Source organism: Elephas maximus, chromosome 4 (assembly GCF_024166365.1).
Source record: "Elephas maximus indicus isolate mEleMax1 chromosome 4, mEleMax1 primary haplotype, whole genome shotgun sequence".
Classification (NCBI taxonomy): Eukaryota; Metazoa; Chordata; class Mammalia; order Proboscidea; family Elephantidae; genus Elephas; species Elephas maximus.
In genome coordinates, this window is record NC_064822.1 from 91,057,018 (window position 1) to 91,070,347 (window position 13,330).

General features: G+C 39.2%; 1 protein-coding gene across 2 annotated transcripts in view; it reads left to right on the top strand.

The window, feature by feature from the left end:
• FGD4 (FYVE, RhoGEF and PH domain containing 4) overlaps positions 1 to 13,330 on the top strand; it is a 245,009-nt gene that overhangs the window by 89,234 nt on the left and 142,445 nt on the right. The gene's annotated exons all lie outside the window — the stretch shown is intronic.

The window sequence follows — 13,330 nt, forward strand, 5'->3', positions numbered from 1 at the left end:
TTAAAATAGTTTTTTGCTGTGACTTTTGCATAAAGGTGTGCTTTTACTTATTTTCATGGCCCAAGGACAATGAGTTCAGGTAATGGTGTGTCTCTCCATGGGTTAAAAGCACATCGTTGTTCTCTGAAAAGAGAGAAAATGAACTCTGCTTTAAGTGCAATCACTGTTAACTTTCTCACCAGAGTCTTTTTTTTTTTTTTTAGATCTTCTTTCTTCCCATTTCTCATTTCGCCTTCTTTCTTCTGTTTCTAACATATAGGAATTATGCTTTAGTCTGTTTCTTAGTAATTTGTACATATGATATTCTTTAGGTTGTTAGTTATTTAGGGATAAAACCCTCTGTACTTCTAAAGCGTTAACAAAATTTATTGGTAATACACAAATTTAACGATTCCTTGAAATAACTATCAGAATCTGAAGCTTAATTGTCTTGAATATATCCTTCTATCATTGTGGCTTTAATGTTTTCATAAAAAAAAACAAAACTGTTGTTTTATATTTAATTAAAAAAGCAATTTTAGGTAAATGTTCAGAAAAACCTATTTAAACAGCCAGGTATTTTTATTGTATTTTTGTGGGGGAGAAAGAAAATAAACATCACCCATAATTTTACCATCTAAATATAACTATTAACATTTGGTGTTTCTCCTCTTTGTATTCTGTTGTTTTGCCAGGATGAGGCCTATGTGGATTATTGTGTTATGGTTCCCCCCTCACGCTTAATATTAAATTATTTCAGGTTACTAAAAATTCTTAGTAAATATCAACTTCTATCCCCCACGTGTCTGTCAGTTTGTCGTACTGTGGGGGCTTGCGTGTTGCTGCGATGCTGGAAGCTATGCCACCGGTATTCAGATACCAGCAGGGTCACCCATGGAGGACAGGTTTCAGCTGAGCTTCCAGACTAAGACAGACTAGGAAGAAGGACCTGGCAGTCTACTTCTGAAAAGGATTAGCCAGTGAAAACCTTAAGAATAGCAGCGGAACATTGTCTGATATAGTGCTGGAAGATGAGCCCCTCAGGTTGGAAGGTACAACACAGCAACAACATAGCTGTATGATAATGTGTTATGTGGCTGTATTTTAATTTAGTTAATGTTTCCATGTTTACTGTTAGATAAGGAACCCTGGTGGCACAATAGTTAAGCACTCACCTGCTAACAGGAAGGTTGTAGTTCGAATCTACCAGCTGCTCCATGGGAGAGAGATGTGGCAGTCTGCTTCCATAAAGATTACAGCCTTGGACACCCTATGGGGCGGCTCACCTCTGTCTTATAGGAACGAAGAGTCAGGATCACCTCTACGGCAATGGGTTATTGTAAGATATTTAATTTTTTTTTCAAGATTTTGGTTTATAAATAGTGGTGAGAAGAACATTTAGTGCACCAATTTTAAGACTATTTTGCAAATTACTTTGAGGAAAAAACCCCATTCTAATTATATTCTTAAGATATCAGTAATAACTTGACCTTAGAATTTTAAGGATAAGCATGAGAAATAGGAATCTAAACATTCTGTGAACATGCTAATTTAAACTTATGGATCACACTTTTTTTTTTTTAATCTTTTACCTCCATGTGGCGCAGAAGCAATGTGCTAGCCATTTTTCAAATGAGTGTTCCATTGATTTCTTCAGAGAGACAGTGGAGTGAAATTCATAGATCTTTTGCAAATACCTGGAACATTGAGGAAATAGAAAGAGTGACTCAACTAAGGCAGATTCTTCTATGCCAGAGGCCTCCTATGAATGGAAAGCTGTTCATATTGTTAGAAGCCGTCAAGTCGGTTCTGACTCATAGTGATCCTGTATACAACAGAACAAAATGCTGACCAATCCGGCGTGACCCTCACAATCGTAGCTATGTTTGAGCCCATTGTTGCAGCCACTGTATCAATCCAACTTACCAAGGGTCTTCCTCTTTTTCATTAACCCTCTACTTTACCAAGCATGATGGCCTTCTCCAGGAACTGGTCCCTCCTGATAACGTGTCCAAAGTACATGAGATGAATTCTCACCATCCTCGCTTTCAAGGAGAACTCTGGGCTGTGTTTTGTCTAAGATGGACTTATTTGTTCTTCTGGCAGTCCGTGGTGTATTCAGTATTCTTTGCCAACACCATGATTCAAAGGCATCAATTCTTCTTTGGTCTTCCTTATTCATTGTCCAGCTGTCATATGCATACGAGGCGATCAAAAATACCATGGCTTGGGTCAGGCGCACCTTAGTTCTCAAGGTGACATCTTTGCTTTTCAACAGTTACAAGGAAGTCTTTTGCAGCTGATTTGCCCAATGCAGTAAATTTTTTATTTCTTGATTTCTGCTTCTGTGGGCATTGAATATGGATCCAAATAAAATGAAATCCTTGACAAGTTCAATGTTTTCTTTGCTTACCATGATGTTGCTTATTGGTCCAGTTGTGAGGATTTTTGTTTTCTTTATGTTGAGGTGTAATCCATACTAAAGATTGTAGCCTTTGATTTTCATCAGTAAGTGCTTCAAGTCCTCTTCACTTTCTGCAAGCAAGGTTGTGTCATCTGCATATCTCAGGTTACTAAAGAGTCTTCTCCAATCCTGATGCCACATTCTTCTTCATATAGTCCAGCTTCTTAGATTATTTGCTCAGTGTACAGATTAAATAAGTGTGGTGAAAGAATACAACCCTGATGCATACCTTTCCTGACTTTAAACCACACAGTATCCCCTTGTTCTGTTTGGTCTAAGTACAGGTTCCTCATGAGCACAATTAAGTGTTCTGGAATTTCCATTTTTTGAAATGAGTTTAGTGTACTTTGAGTTACTTGTAAATTCTTCCACGTTTCTTCTATTTAAAACTTTGCAGACATAAAAATAAAATTTTAAATAAAAACAGCAAGTGTAACATGATTATATGATCAAAACATGGAAGTTTGGAGCTTGGTGGTGGTTGTTATTAGGTGTCATCAAGTTGGTTTTGACTCACAGTCACCCTATATACAACAGGAGGAAACACTGCCCAGTCCTCACAATCATTGTTTTGCTTGAGCCCATCATTGTAGCCACTTTGTCAGTCCATCTCATTGAGGGCCTTCCTCTTTTTTGCTGACACTCTGTCTTACCAAGCATGATATCCTTCTCCAGGGATCAGTCCCTCCTGATAACCTGTCCAAAGTATGTGAGATGAAGTCTCACCACCCTTGCTTCCAGTGAGCATTCTGGCTGTACTTCTTCCAAGACAGATTTATTCATTCTTCTGGCAGTTCTTGAAGCTTTAGCCTTCTTCAAGTAATTATTTTGGATTAGGAAATATAGGGAGATTTTTTTTTTCTCTTACCAGACTTCAAGATCTCAGGGATTTATCTTTTCTTTGCCCTGCCTTAGTGTCTTCCCTTTGGTAGTTTAAATGATATTGGAACTTAATTACCTGGATTTTCTATACAGCTGAGTAAAATTTTATTGAAAATACGCTGTGCATAGAAATCGTCATTTTTTCCTAACTTTTATTGTCATTTTAAAATTTAGGAAGTGATTGCTATTAATTCTCAGGTTATATATATTTTTATATTTAAAAAAGTCAAAGTGGAATTTATTACAGGACCTGTATGGTTTATTCTCTAGTGACAAATAATGAATATATTTATTTTTAAACTAAAAGAAGATTCAGAATTAGGCTGAAAAACACAGTAGTACTAGTTTCTTTTATGTATTTGCACCTGTTTTCTTTCTTTTGTATTTCATGCATCCCAACCTGCCATATGCTGCTGTTCACAGTATGCGTACAGTGTACATAGTGTTCTAAGGATCAGCTTTATAACTGAACCAATTGGACTCCTGTCCTGCAGTTTATACCCTTCTTGGCATTTCTCTAGCCCATTTGTTTAAATCCTTCCAACTAATTTGATCTTCTGACATTGAAAATGACGGTTGCAATTAATTGCATATGGGGTTCATAAAGTAGCTGAATAATAAACTACCATGACCTAGGTTCTTGGGCAGCTTCAGTGGTGACTGAGTTGACAACTCTGTTAACAGCATCATAGTGGGAATGAGCAAGCATGTAATTTTCTTTGGAAGCCCACAGTGTAGAATTGGTGTAGAGTGTACATTGTAGAAACCGTGTAAAATCCACATTGTAGAATAGGTGTAATATTTTTAACTCCTATGTCTTTCCATTAACAGAAATGATTCAGATTTATTTGGTAGGTTAGGCAAATAAATGTATTTATTTTATTGGATTGGAGTTTATGTATAAAAAGGGCTGGTAATTGATCCTTGAGTGATAAATTCTATCAGTAAATTCTAATCTTACTGTGTATTGAGCACCTATTAGACACAGTGCTTTTTGCTCTATACATATTGTTTCTAATCCTCAGAGTAACATTGTAAGGTGATATGACTTTATTTTTCAGAAGGAGAAAGCAGGCTCTACCAAGTTATTTACTCATATCTACATAAGTGGTACTATATGATAAGTAGCAGAACTGGAGTTCAAGCCCAGGACCCTGTGCTTCCAAAGCTTATGGCCTGTCCACTGCACACAATAGCAAAATTTCCTCTTTTTCATTGTGAATAGTATTTCATTTACATTCTGCTATCGATGGACATAGGCTATTATGACTAAAGGTATGATAGTCTTACTGTTCCTGTCTTTTGGTGCAATTATTGGGTCATGGGGTAGCATATGTTCAGTTTTGGAAGATGTTACCTAAAAGTTTTCCATGGTGTTTCCCACCCAGTGCCGTCGAGTCAATTCCGACTCAGAGCAACCCTATAGCCCAGAGTAGAACTGCCCCGTAGAGTTTCCAAGGAGCGCCTGGCGGATTTGAACTGCCAACCCTTTGGTTAGCAGCTGTAGCACTTAACCACTACACCACCAGGGTTTCCATATGGTGTTTCCAGTGTATGAATATTGTAGTTGTCCCATGTCCTTGCTATTATTTCCTATTAGTTTTGTTTTTTTTTTTTTTAATTTTAGCCATTTGGTAGATGTCTAGTGGTATGATTTTGTGAGTTTAATTTGCATGTCCCTGATGATTAATTATTTTAATATGCTTATTGGATAGCCTTTTTTTTCTTACGAAGTGCCTTATCAAGTCTTTTGTCCATTTTTTAAAATTGTCTTACTGATTTCTCGGCACTTTTTATCCTACAGACTTAAAAGGATAAGGAGGGATTATTATGAACAACTTCATGCAAATAAATTCTACAACTTAGATAAAATAAACTCCTTGAAAGACAAACTTAACAAAACAATACAGAAGAAGAAATTGAAAATTCGAATAGACCTGCATCTACCAAAGAAACTGAATTTGCAATTACAAGTCTTCCAATAAAGAATGCCATGATGCTGCTGTCCCTGGGTCTACTATCTTAGGCTGTAAGATCCATGAGGGAAGGAATAACTTCCAGGCCTCATTTTATCATCTGCACGTGGCATAACATTCTTGGTAAATGTTTGTTGAATAGAGTTGAGTGAACGATGTGGTAGAGAAGGTCCAAGTGAAGAAGGTCTGTTTCCTTGAGAAATATGAGATGTTTTTTACTGTCATTCTTTGTTAAGGAACTTTTGATTTTTCTCTCTAATACATTTCAGAGAATGTATATACTTACTGATATTAAAAATCAAGTGCCGTCGAGTCGATTCCAACTATAGTGACCCTATAGGGCGGAGTAAAACTGCCCCATAGAGTTTCCAAGGAGCGCCTGGCGGATTCAAACTGCCGTCCCTTTGGTTAGCAGCTGTAGCACTTAACCACTACACCACCAGGGTTTCCGTTAGTGATATTAACCCAGATCCGTTACTGATATTAACCCAGAAACCCAGTGCCGTCGAGTCGATTCCGACTCATAGCGACCCTATAGGACAGAGTAGAACTGCCCCATAGAGTTTCCAAGGAGCGCCTGGCGGATTCGAACTGCCAACCCTTTGGTTCGCAGCTGTAGCACTTACCTCTATGGGGCAGTTCTGCTCTGTCCTATAGGTCGCTATGAGTTGGAATCGACTCGACAGCAATGGTTTACTGATATTAGAAAGCCTTAATTTCTTCCATTTGTGAAAATATTCTCTAACTATATGGGAATGGCTCAGTGTTTTCTTGGTGAGCATATAAATCATGTTGGGTGTGAGTGTGGGCTACATTGTTCCCAAGTATCATGTTAGTTTAACCTAAAATCATAAATCCTATTGTCTTATATGAATTATGTAAAAAGTAAGATCGATCCTCTTTGCAACAACAGCCATATGTGTTTTTCTGGCATATATATATGTATATTTACATATACATATATACACGTACACACATACATGTTTATACATATATGTGTATATATATGTGTGTGTGTATGTATATATGTAAGGAGCCCTCGTGGCACAACAGTTAATTGCTTGACCACTGACTGGAAGGTCCCCAGTTCAAACCCACCAGTGTCTCCATGGGAGAGAGACCTGGTGATCTGCTGCTGTAAGGATTACAGCCTAGAAAGCTCTGGGAGGCAGCTCTGCGCTGTCACATGGGATTGCTATAAGTTGAAAATCAACTCAACAGTACCCAACAACAACGCGTATATATGTATGTGTGCGTGTATATGTGTATGTATAAAACCAACCCACCTGCCATCAAGTCAGTTTGGGGCTGAACAGCTCTTATGGACACCCACATCTGCTGACTATATTCCACTTTTCAAGAGGAAAACTCTATGATGTGAGTTCATCAGAATAGGGTTGAGGTTTAGATGACTGGCAGGCTTAGGTCCTGAGAGATAAAGCTTGGAAGGAAAATGGAGATCTGGCACCAAAAGTCACTGGGAGTCACTGCTCAGCTACCCTGCAGGAGGGAAAAGAAATAGGAAATGTGGGAAAAAAGGTTAAAACACACACATACACAAAATATTTCACCTGATTTACAGTTTTGCTAAGAATGGTAGTGTTGTGAGTTGCCTTGGAGGCAGTTCCGACTCATGGCGACCCCATGTGCGTCAGAGTAAAGCTCTGCTCCACAGGGTTTTCAGTTGCTGATTTTTCAGAAGGATGTCACCGGGCCTGTCTTCTGAGGTGCCTCTGTGTGGGTTTGAGCTGCCAAACTTTTGGTCAGCCATCGAGCACTTAACCATTTGCATCACCCAAGTGCGGGCCTCCCTTTTTCAGTTTTCCCCTCGAAAGCATGTATAAAGCCAGTGACCTCTACAGGGTGCTTTGTTATCTCCCAGGCTGCTGAGCATCTTCCACCTGAGCCCCACTCTCTTGTCCTAGAAAAGCGTGGTATCCTGATAAGCCAAATTCATTAGTCCTAGGTCACAGGCTTCCTGCATGCTCCTTCCTCGAGAGTGGACAGTGCACCTGCCTTGACTTTCCCCTGAGACGTGTTGCTTCAATTCCTTCAGAAACCTCTTACCCACTCCCACTCCCAATAGCAGAGCTGCATCAGTAACCTGGCTCCATGGTCACTTCCTGGGTAAGCTACAGTGACGTAGCCCAGAATTAGCATTGTCTTCATACATTCCCCATCTTTTTTTTTTTTTTTCTTTCTTTCTTTTCATTTATTCTTCCAATAATGATTTATTGGGCACCACCTGTGTGCCAGACGCTGGGGATTTCTTGGTGAATAAGACAAAGCCCCTGTCCTTGTGGATTTTACATTCTAGGGTGGGAGTCTGAAAATAAAGTGAATAAAAAAAATTTTTTTATGTAATACTGGGCAGCAATAAATGCTATAAAAAATAAACAAGGGAACAGGATGGATAGAAAGCGACAGGGATAATGGTGTCGTTTCGGGTATTGGGAAAGAAAAGGCCCATCCAAGGAAGTGGCATCTAAGTAAGTACAGACTTGAATGAAGTGTGGTATCGAAAGGAGGTAAAGGTCTGGATGGTGATGTTCAAGCAGAGGGAACTGCAAATGCAAAGGCTGTGAGGCAGGAATGAGCTGGCCGGTCAGAATGTGGCAGGGAAGTATTTAAATACTCACAAAACTGTTCTTTGAACTAACTTGTCCAGGTGGTAGGACAGTTTCATTTCACCATTCCCCAACTATATATAACCAATTTTTAGCTTTGTTTTCTCATTAAAATGAGTAAAAACTTCCATTCAGGGAGTGGGGTTCCATGCCTGAATGAATAACTTCACACTTTGCAAATGTGTTACTGTATAATATCCAAGCACATTTACTTGTGACAATCTATTTTTATGAACATTTATTCAATGAACATTTATTGATCTTTTCTTGGATGAACTTCCAGCTAGACGAGGGAACCTTACTGATTGTGTGAGAGGGAAGAAGGAGAAGGTAGAGAAAGAGAAAAAAAGGGCGTTGTTGGAGGAGACCTGGAGGAACAGAAGAGTTGGTCCTCTAGGAGCCAAGGAGAAAAGAATGTCCAAAGGAGGGCATGGTTGTTGCTGTCCGATACAGCAGAAAAGTCCAAGGACACAAGAATAGAAGAGTGGCCTGTGGTTTGGCATTTGGGACGTCACCTCTGGCCTCAGTGGGAGCAGTGTCAGTTGTGTATTTGGGTCATACAGAAGTGGGCTGAGGGCAACTAGAGGTGAGGAAGTGAAGACAGTGACAGGAGAATTACCACGCTTTTGAGAAGTTTGAATGCAAATCAAAGGAATGAGATTAGACAGTTTGACAGGAATATGAGTGGAATCAAGAGTTTTTGTTTTTGAAAGAGGCTTCTGTGTTTTTTCCAAGTGACAGGAAATCATTGTTTGCCATTATTTGGCTCACAGAGTAAACAGCCCCCTCCCCCAAAATGTTTAACAGCCGTTAGTTGTCTCGGTATTCAAGGAGGTTTCACCTGTATGATCTCACTAGCTCCTCTAATACTCCTGGAAAAAAAAAAAGAAGTTACTAAACAGTATGCCTTTTTCTTAGATAAAGGCCTCAAAGCTCAGAGGTTATAGCTTAGAAGTCCCCCAGCTAATAAGGGTAGGGCAAGAACTCTTATCAGAATGCCCTATCCAGCCTAGAGTGTGTCAATCTGTACTCAGCATTAAATAACCATGTTTTGCCTAGTATTCAATAGCTTATGCTCTGGTTATCCCAGAAGAGAACCCAAGGCATTTAGGAGGAAAAAAATTGCTGGGCAGGTTAAGAGGCTTTTTAGAGGCTCCCTTTACATCACTCCTGCACACACATCCATGCCACCCACCCCCACACATCTCTGCTTCACGTCCCTGCCACATAACCCCATACAGACCCACACACACAATCCCACCCAACATGCATACACACCCCTGCCGCAGTCTCACACACAGACACACACACACACATACACAATCCCCCACGCACACACTTTCCAATGTCCACAATTAGATATACCTCAGGCCGGTGTCAAGGGACCCTGCTTGCAAAGCTTGCATGCCACCCTTTTTTTCAATACTTTCCTCTCTTGGGTTTGGACTTGAGGTGGAAAGGTAAAATTAGGTTAGAGAGAATTGATTTTATAAGACCAATTGAGAGGCCATAAATAAATCTCTGGGTATCAACAATAAAAGTTCAGTTGATCATGAAATTTTTTCCTAGATTTACTTTTTCTTCGCACAAATGAAACCCTGACGAGCTTAAGCTAAACCATTTTTGTATTAATTTGATCTAAAGCTATAGTTGTTTGCATACTTTGGTCCTTCAGGATAATTTTTTTGAGCTATGTGGGTTAACTTTTCTGCATTGAGTCTTATGAGCACAAGACCTAGATTGTCATAATTTCCATTCTGGCCTGATCTCAGCCCCTAAAATATGAAAGAAAAGGTTCGCAATGTTGGTATTTTGAGCCTTTTTTGAAATTACATCAGTGTAGTTTCTGTGCTACTTACCTGATGCTTATCATTTACCACTTTATCATATTGGTCTCCATCCCCCAACTAGAGGTGAAGGTTTTTATTTTTTTCTTCCCTCAAACATATTAAAAACTCATCAAGAGAAAAGGACCAGTTTTCTCCTTTTTGGTCTGCGGAGTTTAGAATGGAACTTTGCAAATTATTTTGAGAATGAGGTTTATTGGGCTTGTCTTTTTCCACTTGTCTCACCCTCTCATAAATACTTAACATAAATATATGCTTACTTGTGAACTCTCTGTAGAGGGTTCTCATGTTCAGATATTTCAGAAATTTTCTTAGACTAAAGAAGATGGAAGAGTTAAAATATCTAGATTCCAATTATCTTTGGGTGAATCACCTCAGAAAATATGGATAAGACTGAAGAGTAGGGAAAGCAACAGACTAGGACCTCGATGCTCCTATAATTTCCTCCCACCCCTGTTTTAAAGTCAATATTAAGGAATGTGCAAGGAGAAGGAATATTACTCTAATGAAGACAGTAACAAATGGTCTAATGATGTGACGAATTGAATCATGTTATTTGACTGAAAAATACATTATCATTCTGATTTTAATTAAAAAAAATATCCTTGGGGCATTGGTAGGCCTGGGTTAGATTCCTAGTGGTTGGACTTTGATGAAAAAGGGTTGCTAATATGAGACTTCTGATTAGGCTTATCCTCCTCAACTCATGTTGTTTTTAGTGCGGTACCTAGGTAAGTCCCTGGAAAGGCAAGTGCTTTTCTGAAATGCTAATCACATCAGGGAGTCCATGGGTGGTACAAATGGCTAACACACTCAACTGCCAGCTGAAAAGTTGCAGTTCGAGTCCACCGAGAGGTGCTTCGGAAGAAAGACCTGGCAATCTACCTCCAAAAAATGGGCCATTGAAAACCCAATGGAACACAGTTCTATTCCGACACACATGAGGTCACCATGAGTCAGAACTGACTTGAAGGCAACTGGTAACATAATGGTAACTACATCAGAAAACCAGAAGTATGATTTTTTGGTTTTCATATTTCCATCAAATCAAGCTTGATTCATCATGATCTCGTTGGATCCTGTAACACTCTTCTTAACCTCTGCAAAACTAGACAGAGATGTTCCAGTTATTTCAGTGTGTTCTCTTTTGTTTATAAGGTATTCCATACCCTGTAAATCTTTTTGTCCTAAACCATTGTTATAAAACTGTTTTTGCAAAAAGGAAAAAAATTAGTCAAAAAAAAAATATATATATATATATAACGTTAACCAAAAAATATAAAATTCTTGGTGATACACTGGAAAATATCTAAGGACGCATCATATCTTTACAGGTGTTGTATTTTATGTTCCAGTGCCTATGACTGGTTAGCTCTATTATCTGCTGCTTTTTAGGCTTATGTGGTAAGTTTGGTCTCCATTTAGGGTTGATAATTCCGCCTGTTTCGAAGTCACAAAGTACAACCCTAACAACATCCAGGTACTTCATAATATAAACCATTTGTCAAGAAGGAGCTTCAGTAAGCTACATAACTGAGATCTTCTAAAACTTACACACTTATGCTCATCAAAAGACTTCACCAAAAGAGTAAAAAGAGAACTGAAAGACTGGGAAAAAAATTTTGGCTATTACAAATCCCACAAAGGTCTCTATTCTGTAAAATCTACAGGAAAAATCCAACACTGCTACAACAAAAAGACAAATAATCCAATTAAAAAATGGGCAAAGGAAATGAACAGATGCTTCACCAAAGAAGACCTTCAAGCAGCTAACAGACATATGAGGAAGTACTCTCAATCACTAGCCATTGGAGAAATGTAACTCAAAACCACAATGAGATACCATCTCACTCCGGCATGACTGGTACGAATAAAAAAAAAGAAAATAACAAATGTTGCAGAAGCTGCGGGGAGATTAGAACTCTTATGCACTGTTTTTGGGAATACAAAATGAAAGAACCATTTTGGAAAATGATATGGCACTTCCTTAGAAAGCTAGAAATAGAAATACCATATAATCCAGCAATCCCACTCCTAGGAATATATTCTAGAGCAATAAGAGTCGTCACACGAATAGACATATGCACACCCATGTTCATTGCAGCATTGCTTACAATAGCAAAAAGATGGAAACCACCTAGATGCCCATCAGCAGATGAATGGATAAACAAGCTATGATACATACACACAATGCAATACTATGTGATGATAAAGAACAACGATGAATCTTCAAAGCATCTCACAACATGGATGAATCTGGAGGGCATCTTGCTGAGTGAGATAAGTCAAACACAAAAGGACATATTGTATGGCACCACTACTATAAAAACTCATGAAAAGGTTTACACACAAAATGAAACAATCTTTGATGGAGGGAGGGAGGGGAGGGATGGGGATGGAAAAACACTAAACAGACAATAGATAGTGGTAACTTTGGTGAAGGGTGAAACAGTATACAATACAGGGGAAGCCAGCACAACTTGTACAAGGCAAGGTCATAGAAGCTCCGCATACACATCCAAACTCCCTGAGGGACTGAATTGCTGGGCTGTGGGGACCATGGCCTCGGAGAACATCTAGCTCAATTGGCATAACATAGTTTATAAACAAAATGTTCTACATTCTACTTGAGTGAGTAGCCCCTGGGATCTTAAAAGCCTGTGAGTGGCCATCTAAGATATTCCACTGGTCTCACCCCTTTAAGGCCAAGGGAGAATAAAGAAAACTAAAGACACAAGGGAAAGATTAGTCCCAAGGGCTAATGGGCCACAACTACCATGGCCTCCACCAGACTGAGTCCAGTACAACTAGATGATGCCTGGCTACCACCACTGACTGCTCTGACAGGAATCACAATTGAGGGTCCTGGACAGAGCTGGAGAAAAATGTAGAACAAAATTCTTTCTCACAAAGAAGACCAGACTTACTTGCCTGGCAGAGACTGGAGAAACCCCGAGAGTATGGACCCTGGACACCCTTTCAGCTCAGTAACTCCTGAGGTTCACCCTTCAGCTAAACATTAGATAGGTCCATAAAACAAAACAAGACTAAAAGGACGTACTAGCCCAGGGGCAAGGACTAAAAGGCAGAAAGGGACAGGAAAGCTGATAATAGGGAACCCAAGGTCAAAAAGGGAGAGTGTTGACATGTCATGGGGTTGTTAACCAACGTCATAAAACAGTATGTGTACTGTTGAATGAGAAGCTAGTTTGTTCTGTAAACCTTCATCTAAAGTACAGTTTAAAAAAAAAAAGAATTTAAGAGCAAGCTGCAATCACCTGAAAAAGAATAAAGAGGAAAAGGATATGGCTAAATATGGAGTAAATATATGTATATATATGTTTTTAAAAAAAGGGCACTTGAGCAAGAGTGGAAAGAGAACGTGGAAAGACCAGTGAAAGCAGTGGCAGAGCTAGTGGCCGTGTAACTCAAAGCATATACTACACAAGGTATTTTTGTGTAAGTGCAATTGTCATCTGGTACTTGAGTAACACCTCCTTCTCAATCCTTCCAGTCATACCACACCCAAGGCTTGTTCCCAGAGGATTTTAATAT